This window comes from Atta cephalotes (assembly GCF_000143395.1).
Source record: "Atta cephalotes unplaced genomic scaffold scaffold00009, whole genome shotgun sequence".
Taxonomy (NCBI): Eukaryota; Metazoa; Arthropoda; class Insecta; order Hymenoptera; family Formicidae; genus Atta; species Atta cephalotes.
In genome coordinates this window covers 5,915,556-5,926,339 of record NW_012130073.1, presented here as the reverse complement: position 1 = coordinate 5,926,339, position 10,784 = coordinate 5,915,556, and positions in this window count along the sequence as shown.

Genomic DNA, 10,784 nt, shown 5'->3' with positions numbered 1-10,784 from the left:
GAGAGAGAGAGAGACGAGAGGGAGAACGTGATCCTTTCTGGTCTGCCGTGAGCTTTAGAGTTGGTGGTTCGCATGCGCCCGTCGGGGTTCACGTGCCCTCCGCCATCACAAACCGTAAGACCCGCCTTCCTCGTACTGGAGACACGTTCTTAGGATAGCGAGAAACACACGTAGACACCAACGTCAGTTGCATGGTATTCGACCACCGGAGTTCCCTTAGGATAGATAAATGATCGAACGTCCTGCGTTAAACAAGTAGACGCTCGATTATGTTTCTGTTTATACAATCTGCACTGCTTTCTCAGAATGCCAAAATTTATTGTAACGTATAAAGCAACTATACTCCCGACTCCTCATCGATCCGATGCTTAATTAGTATGTACAGATATCTTATCTGTTAACACATTATCACGAAAATTATTTCAGAAAGCGCAGAAGTTGTCTTGCATTTAAACATCACAATGTTGTCGATGTATCTTTACAATGTCAAGTTCATTTTAGACATAATTTTATTTTATATTTGTTTCTTATATTTGTTTAAAACTGTAATATGAATCTAAAATTTTTTAGTATCATAATATACAGTATGCATTTTATATACATAATTACATAAACTGTATTTCATATTTTTAAATTTTATTTAAGATTTTTATTTAAATAATTAAACTCTTATTACATAATTATTACATATAAATATGCAAATGTTTACATATAATATAATAGTTATGCACAACTAGAGTTTAATTATATAAATATACAAATATACATTTTAAACAAAATTTCAAAAAATATAAAACATTATTTATATTAAACATAATTTATATTATAATTTATTTCACTTTATATTACATTTACATATTACAAAAATTTGTAGTGTATCTGATATAAAATCATGATGTTTTCGTTATAATAAGTAGTAAAATCTGTCATATGGTCAGCCATGTGTCCACCAAAAAAACCAAGTTTTTCTCTACTGAACTTGTACAGATTGAAATTACGTGTTCAATCGAAACGTTACTTTTCAATCTGTGGCGAGTGAAAATAGCTTGAAATCGATCGTCGGTTCGACGGTGAAAAAGATTATCCACTTTTCCGTGTCAGATGATAAGATTTCGTGACCTGTGATTCACCGCATCAGGGCAACGTACACGTGCGGGGACTACTTTAACAGACTGTCGATCAATCAGTAGATATCCTCGTTTATCAACTCTTTTAAACGAACGCTAAATCCTAACATCATCGTGAAATTCTTTTTTTTTTTGATTGCACATACTGTTTCGAGCTTAACGAAATTGAACGCATCGTTGCTCTTTTTTCGAACACGGTTCACGTCTTTTAGCGCTCTCACAGTGGACGCGTCACGAAAACTGTCAAGTCAAAAATTACGAAATAACAAGTGATATGTGCAAACACTGAAATTGGTTCCATGAGCCGAGAAATCGTTAGCGCGATATACTGAAGAAACTAGGATGGAAGTCGCCATCAAAAAGATAGCAAAAGGAATTTAAGCGTTTCATGTCTTTCGGTGGCATGCGAACGAGTAGTGCAAGTCATAAACACAACCCACAGTTCTCAGACCAATATTCGTAACAGGCATTACAGTATCTATATCGCACTATCCCCTAAGGATGACTCTAAGTGCAAGTGTACCGAAACTTTCGTGGGTGCCCTCGTAAACCGGTAAGAGATGGCTTCAAGGTGACGGCAGGAAGCGAAACGTGTTTCCAGCTCCCCTCTACTCCCTAGCTCTTTTCGTCGCACTTCCTTTTCCGTTCTATATCTCCCTTTTTTCTTTCTATAACATTCTCTTCCTTTCACTCGCGGGTAAGGTAAAGCCGACAACATTTCTACTACTACACTTGCCTCGTCGCACATATTCCGGCACTACTGTAGGTGCTTTTGTAAGTCTTTCAAGCGAAGTTTTACAATGGAGGCGCGAGTCTCCAAGAAGGAAACTATAGATATTGTCTAAATTATATGTTCTAATTAAAGTTTTCCTTTGTAAAAATTTTACCTGGTTATTTCATTAAATCGTCAAATAAAGCAATAAATGATCCCAATTCGATGTCAAACATTCGTATACGCCTCATGCACCATTTTCAGCTAATCAAAAATATTTGTATTTGCAATCGCGCCTCTATCACATATATTATTAATATGGAAATACATATATGGATACTAATAGATTGACGATATGTGGTTTAAATTAGTGCAAACAGAATACAATATGTGTTTAATTATTTAAATAAGTAAATATTGAAAACAGGAATATATGCGAAAACGTAATGCGCATAACTGATTACGATCTGGTCTCTTTCTCTCTTGTTAAGTTTAGAATCATTTATACGTCGCTAAGCATTTGCAATATTTAGTATTGTTGAAGAATATTAACATAATTCAAATAACACACTCTGAATAATAAAAAGATAAAAGAAATGTAATTTTAGATAGAAGAAATGAAATTTAGATAATTTCTTAAAATAGTACGTGATATTTGGAATACCAATCTGATAGATATTGTATATAATGTAATAACTTCCAAAATTGGATTAATTCTTTCTCATTGCTATTGTATCATGTATCAATTGTTTGACACGTAGAATAGAGATTGTTTGTAAACAAAAGATTGATATTATTAAAATACAAAAGTAATCATAAAAGCAACAACATTATCAAAACCATCATCATAGCCTTCCAATTATTCTCTCAATAATTTATAAAGATTATTAGAAATATATATATATGCGTATATTAAATAAAATGTTTAATGTAATTATTTTCATATATATTATTTTCATATATAAAAAATACAGTAAATGTACTTTAATATTTTTAATCAATGTAATTTCGTGAATTAAATATCTTTTTTAACGATACGACAAATGATTAAAAAAATGAGTGATATGAATAAGTAAATATGTTGAGCAAAAAGACTTTTTTATTAAATTTAGTAGACATCTATAAATTTAATAGACATCAACGTAATATACTAAAACATTATCCAGACTTCGCAACTAAGATTTGCAAATCGTTTTAAATATTTATCCTGGCAATGTTTATGGAAAAATTGTGTCTAATTTTAAAGTCATGGAAGCTGCTATCTATCGCCTGTAACTTCTAGCCTGCGAGCTATCTAGCGGAAAAGAAAAACTCTACGATCGTTTGTTTTTAGATTCGCATCTGCGATAAAATCAAATTGCACGGAGATCGAGCAAGACGTCGCGAAGGTCGTCTTGGACGTCGAAGCGGCTCCGGAAAATGCCCATTCCCAGTGAAGGACTGGATGCTCATTTCCTGCCGTCGGCGGACCGCAAACGCGAAACGAGTAATTCGATTTTCTGCGAAAGCACTAAGAGGCGTCCAAAAGCCTCGACTATGTTCAGCTACTCGGTAGTACTGTTGCCGAGTCGAGAAAAGACTCGCACTGCCTCTTTATTCGCTTTCCTCTAAGTACCAAGCTTTTATGCGCTCTAACGCGAGCGTACGAATGCAGCGCGAGGAAACACATAAGAGCAAACGAACTTGAGAACTCTCTTAACAATGAGCTCATTCTTTAAGCTCGTATGCGCAATTCGCGAGCTTTACTTTTCAACATCGCATCGATATCATGAGTATGCAGTTATCAGATATTATAAGCGTGTATTTGATTCACAATAGATCCTTTTAGACATACTTGAAATTATTTTTGCTATGTTCTCTCTATGTAGATTTTATTTTTCAAATTTTTTTATTTGCTCTCAATCAATCATTTTACGGTATTTAATCGTTAAATGTCAAGCTGTCAAACCAACCCAACAGAATCAACCCAAATTTACTCGGCCGAATCATATGATTGGCAACCAATTAGAACGGTGGATAAATAACAACAATACTTGCGTGATATCTAATTTCTATGTTTTATAGATTGACAAATACAGATTTATCCTACGGATATCTTGAAAAATTTAAGTGTTTAAAAGCATAAATAAGAAGTATACACATTACATAAAAGATTCACAAGTTTCGAAGGATTCTATGAAGAATTTTATAAATAATGTCGTTTCAGTAGAAACTAAATATTTGCCAAACAATATATTACAATAAACTTATATTCAATTTTCAAGACACATTCTGAACGTACGTGTTATGTTATTGCATTATTAATTAACGCCTATCATTGTAAACGTCGTGTTTTTAATTTAGCAAGAATCATATGAAAGCATGTAAAGTTACTTCAACATTTATGTTTACTTTAAATTCATTCTATTTAATCTTTTTGCATCTGCATGTATGCAATCTACAAATTTAGAAAGATTTTCCCTGTACATTTTCTTTACATTTAAGTAAAGAAATCCTATTCACGAAGAAACCATGACACTCAACAATCATGTAATGTGTTTTGCGATCGGAGAGAACACAATGCAAGAAGCGAACAAACACAAACGAGAAAACTTAGAAACTTCGTTAATAACCAGACTGTTGTTGTAGCCCTTCACACGCATCCTCACCCACCCGCGAGCTGCAGGCGAACCCCGATCCAGGCACCAGGCGATCTTACTAGACCTTAACGGCCGTCACGGGCGCGTTACAACAGAGCGATAATATTATGCCGGTAATATAATGCACACCATGGGGGACCCCTATTATATTCTGACAATATCGATGCGCGACGCGTTCTATTCTCACGCGGTGCAATAGTTCTAAGTGCATCATAAAATCGGCCTCGTAAGAAGATATCGATTCTGAATCGTAAAGATTCTAAATTCTTCGGAAAATGACGAAATCGAGGGTGATATAAGAGATAGCCGATTTGTAAGTGGTGCCAGTGTGTATCTTGCTTATATATAAGAACATGGAAAACCGCGCGTTCAATTTGCATGCAGTTACCGTAATATATATCTGCTGTCATTTTGATATGAAAAATGAATTCATTTTCATAACTATTCTTTCCATGTATCGCAGAACGGCAAATATATCTATATTTTTATGTTTTAATGCTAAAATAATAATCAAATAATATGTTTCAAATGAAAATAATCATCCAAAATATAATTAAATATAATCAAGAGTAATTGCGTATCTGCAGATAATTAATATTTACAAAAAAAATTTTTCTGTCAATAGATTATTAATATTATACAATTGCACGCAACATTCCCAAAATGATTAATATTATTAATCACTTTACGTTCCCAATACAAGTTTACGAATGCGTAATATTTGTTGTACCAATATTCCAATGAGTTAATTATCTAGTTAATATGTAAATTAGTAAATTGTTTACGTTTCTCGTATAAATAATTATTTGTATAAATAATAAACAGAAATAAATATAAAATGCATGACTGCGATAATATTTGTACAGGCATAAGAGAAAGTGACACATATTTGTATATCAAAAATAAATTTTTTGCTTTCCAAATTAAAAATTAATTTGCTTACACTATTTCATTTAAATCGTTAATCTACATAATTAATAGATAATTTAATATAACTCGAAGGAGCATTGTAATTAAATCTGTTTAAACTAAAAAATATGAAATAATATTTTAGAATGGATTAAAGTATTACATTCAAATTCACGCAAAATCGATAAATTTGCATGTAAGAAATAATAAAATCGAATATTCGTACATTATCAATTTAAATATAATGCATGGCTAAACTAATAAACATGCTTATGTATACATTCTTTCAAATATAGATATACGTATTGTTAAATTGGGAAAATCCATCTTGATGAATATACATTCAAATTTCGATGACACCCACTTAACTAGATTTGTATGCGGTTGCATAATAATTTATTCCCAATCAAGCGCGAGGCCCGTCGTATTTATTCATACATTCGCTATAATATTCACGTATCTAATAATTAGACTCTCGGCTGACTGGAAGAGCCACGTCAATCGGACGAACGTGACAGTCCCGCATTGAGCCCTTCAATTAATTCTCACCGGGTGGGAATGGTATCTGAATCCTACGTGTGCGTGCCTTTGATAAACGAGTCGCATAAGGACGACTAATTAGGCAGACACGGCGTGAGATTGCTTGCGTGTACATTTGGATCAGTTATGTGTAAGCGTGCACGTTCATAAGCGAACGTACCCGTGCATGATGTCGTGTTGTACGTTCGGTTGTTTTAGGGGTCGAAGGGGCCAGAGATGGAAAGCATTGGGACGTCATTGTCTAACCACAACCCAAACCACCGAACTATTATTCAAGCACAAGGCTTTGACGTTTGTCCGAGATAAATTGGCTCGCGCTATAAGCATTGAATAAACAGCAGCACGCAAGCAATAATACAGGTGTTCCTATAAGAAAGACAGAACTTGCTGATATACGGCGATATATTTAAATTAAAACATATCATTTTTCTACCTCGCGGTATATTCACAAAATTTCACGCTCGTCATGTAGTAGTTAGACATGGTTAGATACTTTAGACACTGACGGGCCCTATCAGTACCTTCTGCTCGAGTTGTGCGGTTTTGCTGTACAGCACTTTTTAGCCTCATCTCATCGAAATTTTACTGAGTCGTTGTAAATATCGATATTGATGACACCATCATTATTTTTAATGAGGTACATTTATAACATTAAATTTATAACATTAGGCATTTCACTAATACTCGTGACAAAATGTAAATATCGTAACAATTGTTTAAATCATGACAAATCTCAAATAAAAAATAATCATAATCTCAAATAAAAAAGTAAATCTCGTTAATCTTAGAGCTTTCTTTATCTTTTTAATTCAAAAAGCACTCTCTAAATCTGAATCAATGGATAATCACTAACATCAGTGCCAAGTATGCCACTAGTAATCAGTGAATTAAATGTGAGATCTCTGACCTAGCTAATCTTTGTTGTGTGATCTAATCTTGTTTAGTGCTTAAATTCAATAAATATGGTATTGGAAGATTAAAATTAACGTGCAAATATTTTAGTTATATAATGCTCAAACTTCTTCCTTTTTAGTTGAATTTCACTAATTATCAGTGCAAAGTATGGGTAATTAATAATTATCCACTGATTCAGATTTAGAGAGCAGTAATATACATATACATATAATATTTAACTTTTTATAAACTAATTAAAGATTTGTCTTAAAAAAAAATACCTTTTAAATTGCATTAAAAATTTTTAATGTAAAATAAAATAAAAATAAATAAATTATGTGCGATTATTTTTCACACATACGCTTATAAGATGATTTTAAAGTACTATATATATCTATTTGTCAAAGTCAGATAGCTGTTGAAATTTCAGAATTTTTTAAAGTATTAAGCAATTCTATTCGTTCGATAATTTCGTTTATCAAATTGAAATATCAACAAACGCGTTTAAAAAGTAAAATAATGTAATAAAAATAATTAAGATATTTTCAAATATATTTGATATTTTCTTTTGCAAGAGTTTTTTATCATTTTTACATTACTTTTCTAAAGCAAAAGCTGTCTCTATAATATAGCTGATCGCAGCTATATTAGCTGCACATATAATTCTTCTGTTATTTTTTAATCATAACTGATTCTTTTCCCTGAGTTAAGGATAAAAATTGCGATCTGTGCAAAACGTTTCCTTCTCGGTCCCTCGATGCGGTAGATATTCGTAAGCCACGTGAAGACTCTTTCATGCGTGTCGTTGCAGAAATGTAACACAATATATTCAGATATGTATTTCAGAAAACAGATTATTTCCCTCGCGCATATATTTCACATGCATCAAATGCATTTTCGCTTCAACCGCAAAACGTTAGTAATTTTAATATACGTGAGTTACAAGTGTGCAACGGTACGAAGGCGAAATTGCGGGCCGGAGAGCCCGTTGTTTTTCCTCGCGCACATCCCGTAATGCGATATGACGGAAAATTGCATACGTTTTAAAGTTCGCTCGACAAACTGCAACACCAGGCGTACTCATGGTCGCAGCCATCATATATTCATAAACGTCCTACATAGTCATAGTGGTGTGTGCGGTCACTTGCTTGTACGCAATTGCGGTGACTACATCATTGTAAAAGACACATTATCGTCTTTCTTGCGAATTCCTATACTATGTTTCTTGCTGTTAAGCGATGCAGTTTTGCCAGCATATAAACATCGCTATTACAACGTAGATTCTACGCGGACTAATGCAAATCACTTTCCGAGGTCAATTACGTTAAACGTGAACTATATTTGCAGGCCGCATTTGTACGATAAGCCCACGAAAGTTCTTAAGGTTATTTCAACGAGGGCACGAATCTCTTCCTCGAAAAAAACTCGAGATTACCGTGATTTCCCGGAGCGAAGGTGAACGCCTCGGAATGTGAAGACTGACTGGGTGTGGCTAGGTTCATTTTCCTTTTATTCAGTACGCCGGTGTAGCACGGGAATCTCAAACATGAAAGGGTTTCATAGCTCCGCGTGAAATAACCCGAAACAATACTACTAGAGACAACAATGCTACTATCTAACGACACTGATGTTTGCATCCCTACAGAATAACAAAATGATATCTTTTTTAACACGCTTCCATAAATACAATAAATATTATATAAGTATTATAATAAGTATTATAAATCAATAAATGAAATTTAATAAGAGTACATTTTGAATTTGCAAAATTTTAATCTATATAAACATGAAAGAAGAAGAAGAGTGGAAGTGATATAAAAGATTTTGTAGCTTCAATTAATAAATTTTAAAAAATGCATATTAATTTAAACATATTAATTAGTAAATTTAATGATATTAAATACATTACATTTTGTAATTTTTTTATTTACAAACTTGAATAAGAGTTATGTATACAGTTGTACCTTTCTTATGTAAATTCTTCATAAAGAATTTAGAATTAATAGAGATAGAATTTAAAATTAATCTTATCTTAACAAAAATTCAATTAAACGTCATTTTATTTTGCAAGTTTTTAATTTTCGATGGTAAATATTTTAATAATCGAGTAACTATCGAATTTGTAAATAATAAATCACAAAGTGTAGTAAATCTGACGCCAGCTAAGTTCAAATCAATGTATACTTAAAAAGCTTAAGTAGTTGATAAAACTGCAATTTTCTACAGCTTGTGCGCCGTTCTAAATTTACCTAGTTTAAACTATGAGTCTGTTATAGAAAGTTCACTTCAAATTAACTAAAGATTTATAATTTCTTTAAAAAGATTAATTCTCCTTTACAAAAGTTAATTCTCAAAATCTTTTATTTTTTATTGCTTTAATTTTTCATTTCCTATATAACTTTTAATTCGAAATGATAATATTAAAAAGCAAATGTTATTTCTTTTATTTCTAATAGTTACGCAAAATAAATAGAAAGTATTTCTTTTTATAAGTTTTCAATTTCTTATATGTTTATGCATTCAATTCTTATCTCATGATCAAGGCCTTTACTTATGAGTCAATGCGTGTACGTAATGCTTATCTCGATTTGAACTTCGTAACAAGCAATAACGTAACCTAAGGGTACTTCTCCGAGTATTCTGAGTTTGTGTTAAAGGCCGATTTCATGGACGATGTCGCCAAGTTAACATAACTACTCGCTCGTAGTTGACGTAATTTCAAAGAGATGACAAAGGCCTCGCTCATAACATGCAAGGTTTCTTAGATTAAAGCTGCTTTATTCTCTTTAGCCACTTTACATCGACAAAACCGACATTTCACATTTCAAGTCACACAAGAAACTGTGTTATAACAAATAAATGTATATCAAAGTGATTTTATGAGAATGTCAAAAAGACTCAATATTTAAATAAAATTTATAAACAAAACAGACTGACAGTGCGATACTTGATGCGCTTATAATATGAAAATTATTATAACACGTCCTCCTTTATGCTGCGCTAAAAGAAATTTGACTACGCCGCGTTGCTCAGAATATTTTTGTTTGCGTTTGCGTTGTTGTATTTGTTAAATAGCATATATTTTATAATGGGTTCAAAATTACAAAAATTATTATGAAGAAGACCTAACGCATCAATAATGCATTATATATTATAATGATATATCCACAAATAATATTAAAAATTATTTTATAATATGAAATTATTTTACATTTCTTTTTATAGCTAAAATACGAGATGGCCAAAATACGAAAAGTTCAACGTAGGTCATCAGTACTCATCCGAAACGTATTAAGTACGTCATAAACTATATGTGTGTGCATCAAATATTACGTCATTTTTTTATTAGCCTGTTTTGTTTATAAATTTTATTTTCTGATATACATATATTTTGTTACATAAATTTTTTTTATAACCATTCATATAACCAATTTAAATATATTAAATTTAGAATTTGTAAAACAGAAGAAATTTTTTAATTGAAAATTTTCGTAAATAATTTCCATTTTTATCCCTATAAAAATTCTTCATCTCATGTATTTCATCTTAAAGTAAAGATCACAGCTTAGAGAACATAAGCACGTTAATTGAATATCAATAATGCCGAGTGTGTGCGACTGGAATGCTTATACTTGGTTACGTGCATTCTTACGTTCGAAGGAATACATAAAATCCTGGTTGCGAGGGTGGCAGCTCGTCCGGACCATCGAACAGAGTTATCGAAGCGATAGGGAAGCTATCCGAGGCTCTGTCCCTCCGTAATCCCGCCTGCTCGAGCTATTATCCCGGGAAAGCCAGTCGAACATCCGATTAGGAAAACCGAACATACGTTATTTCCTTCGCGCAGGAAACGTTCATCGGCTTGCTCGCAGCAAAATGACATTTTATCGTTATTACGTTTATGATTTGAAACCGGCGCTCATCGATCCTCTTATAAGTGAATTTATTGCCGCGGTCTTTATC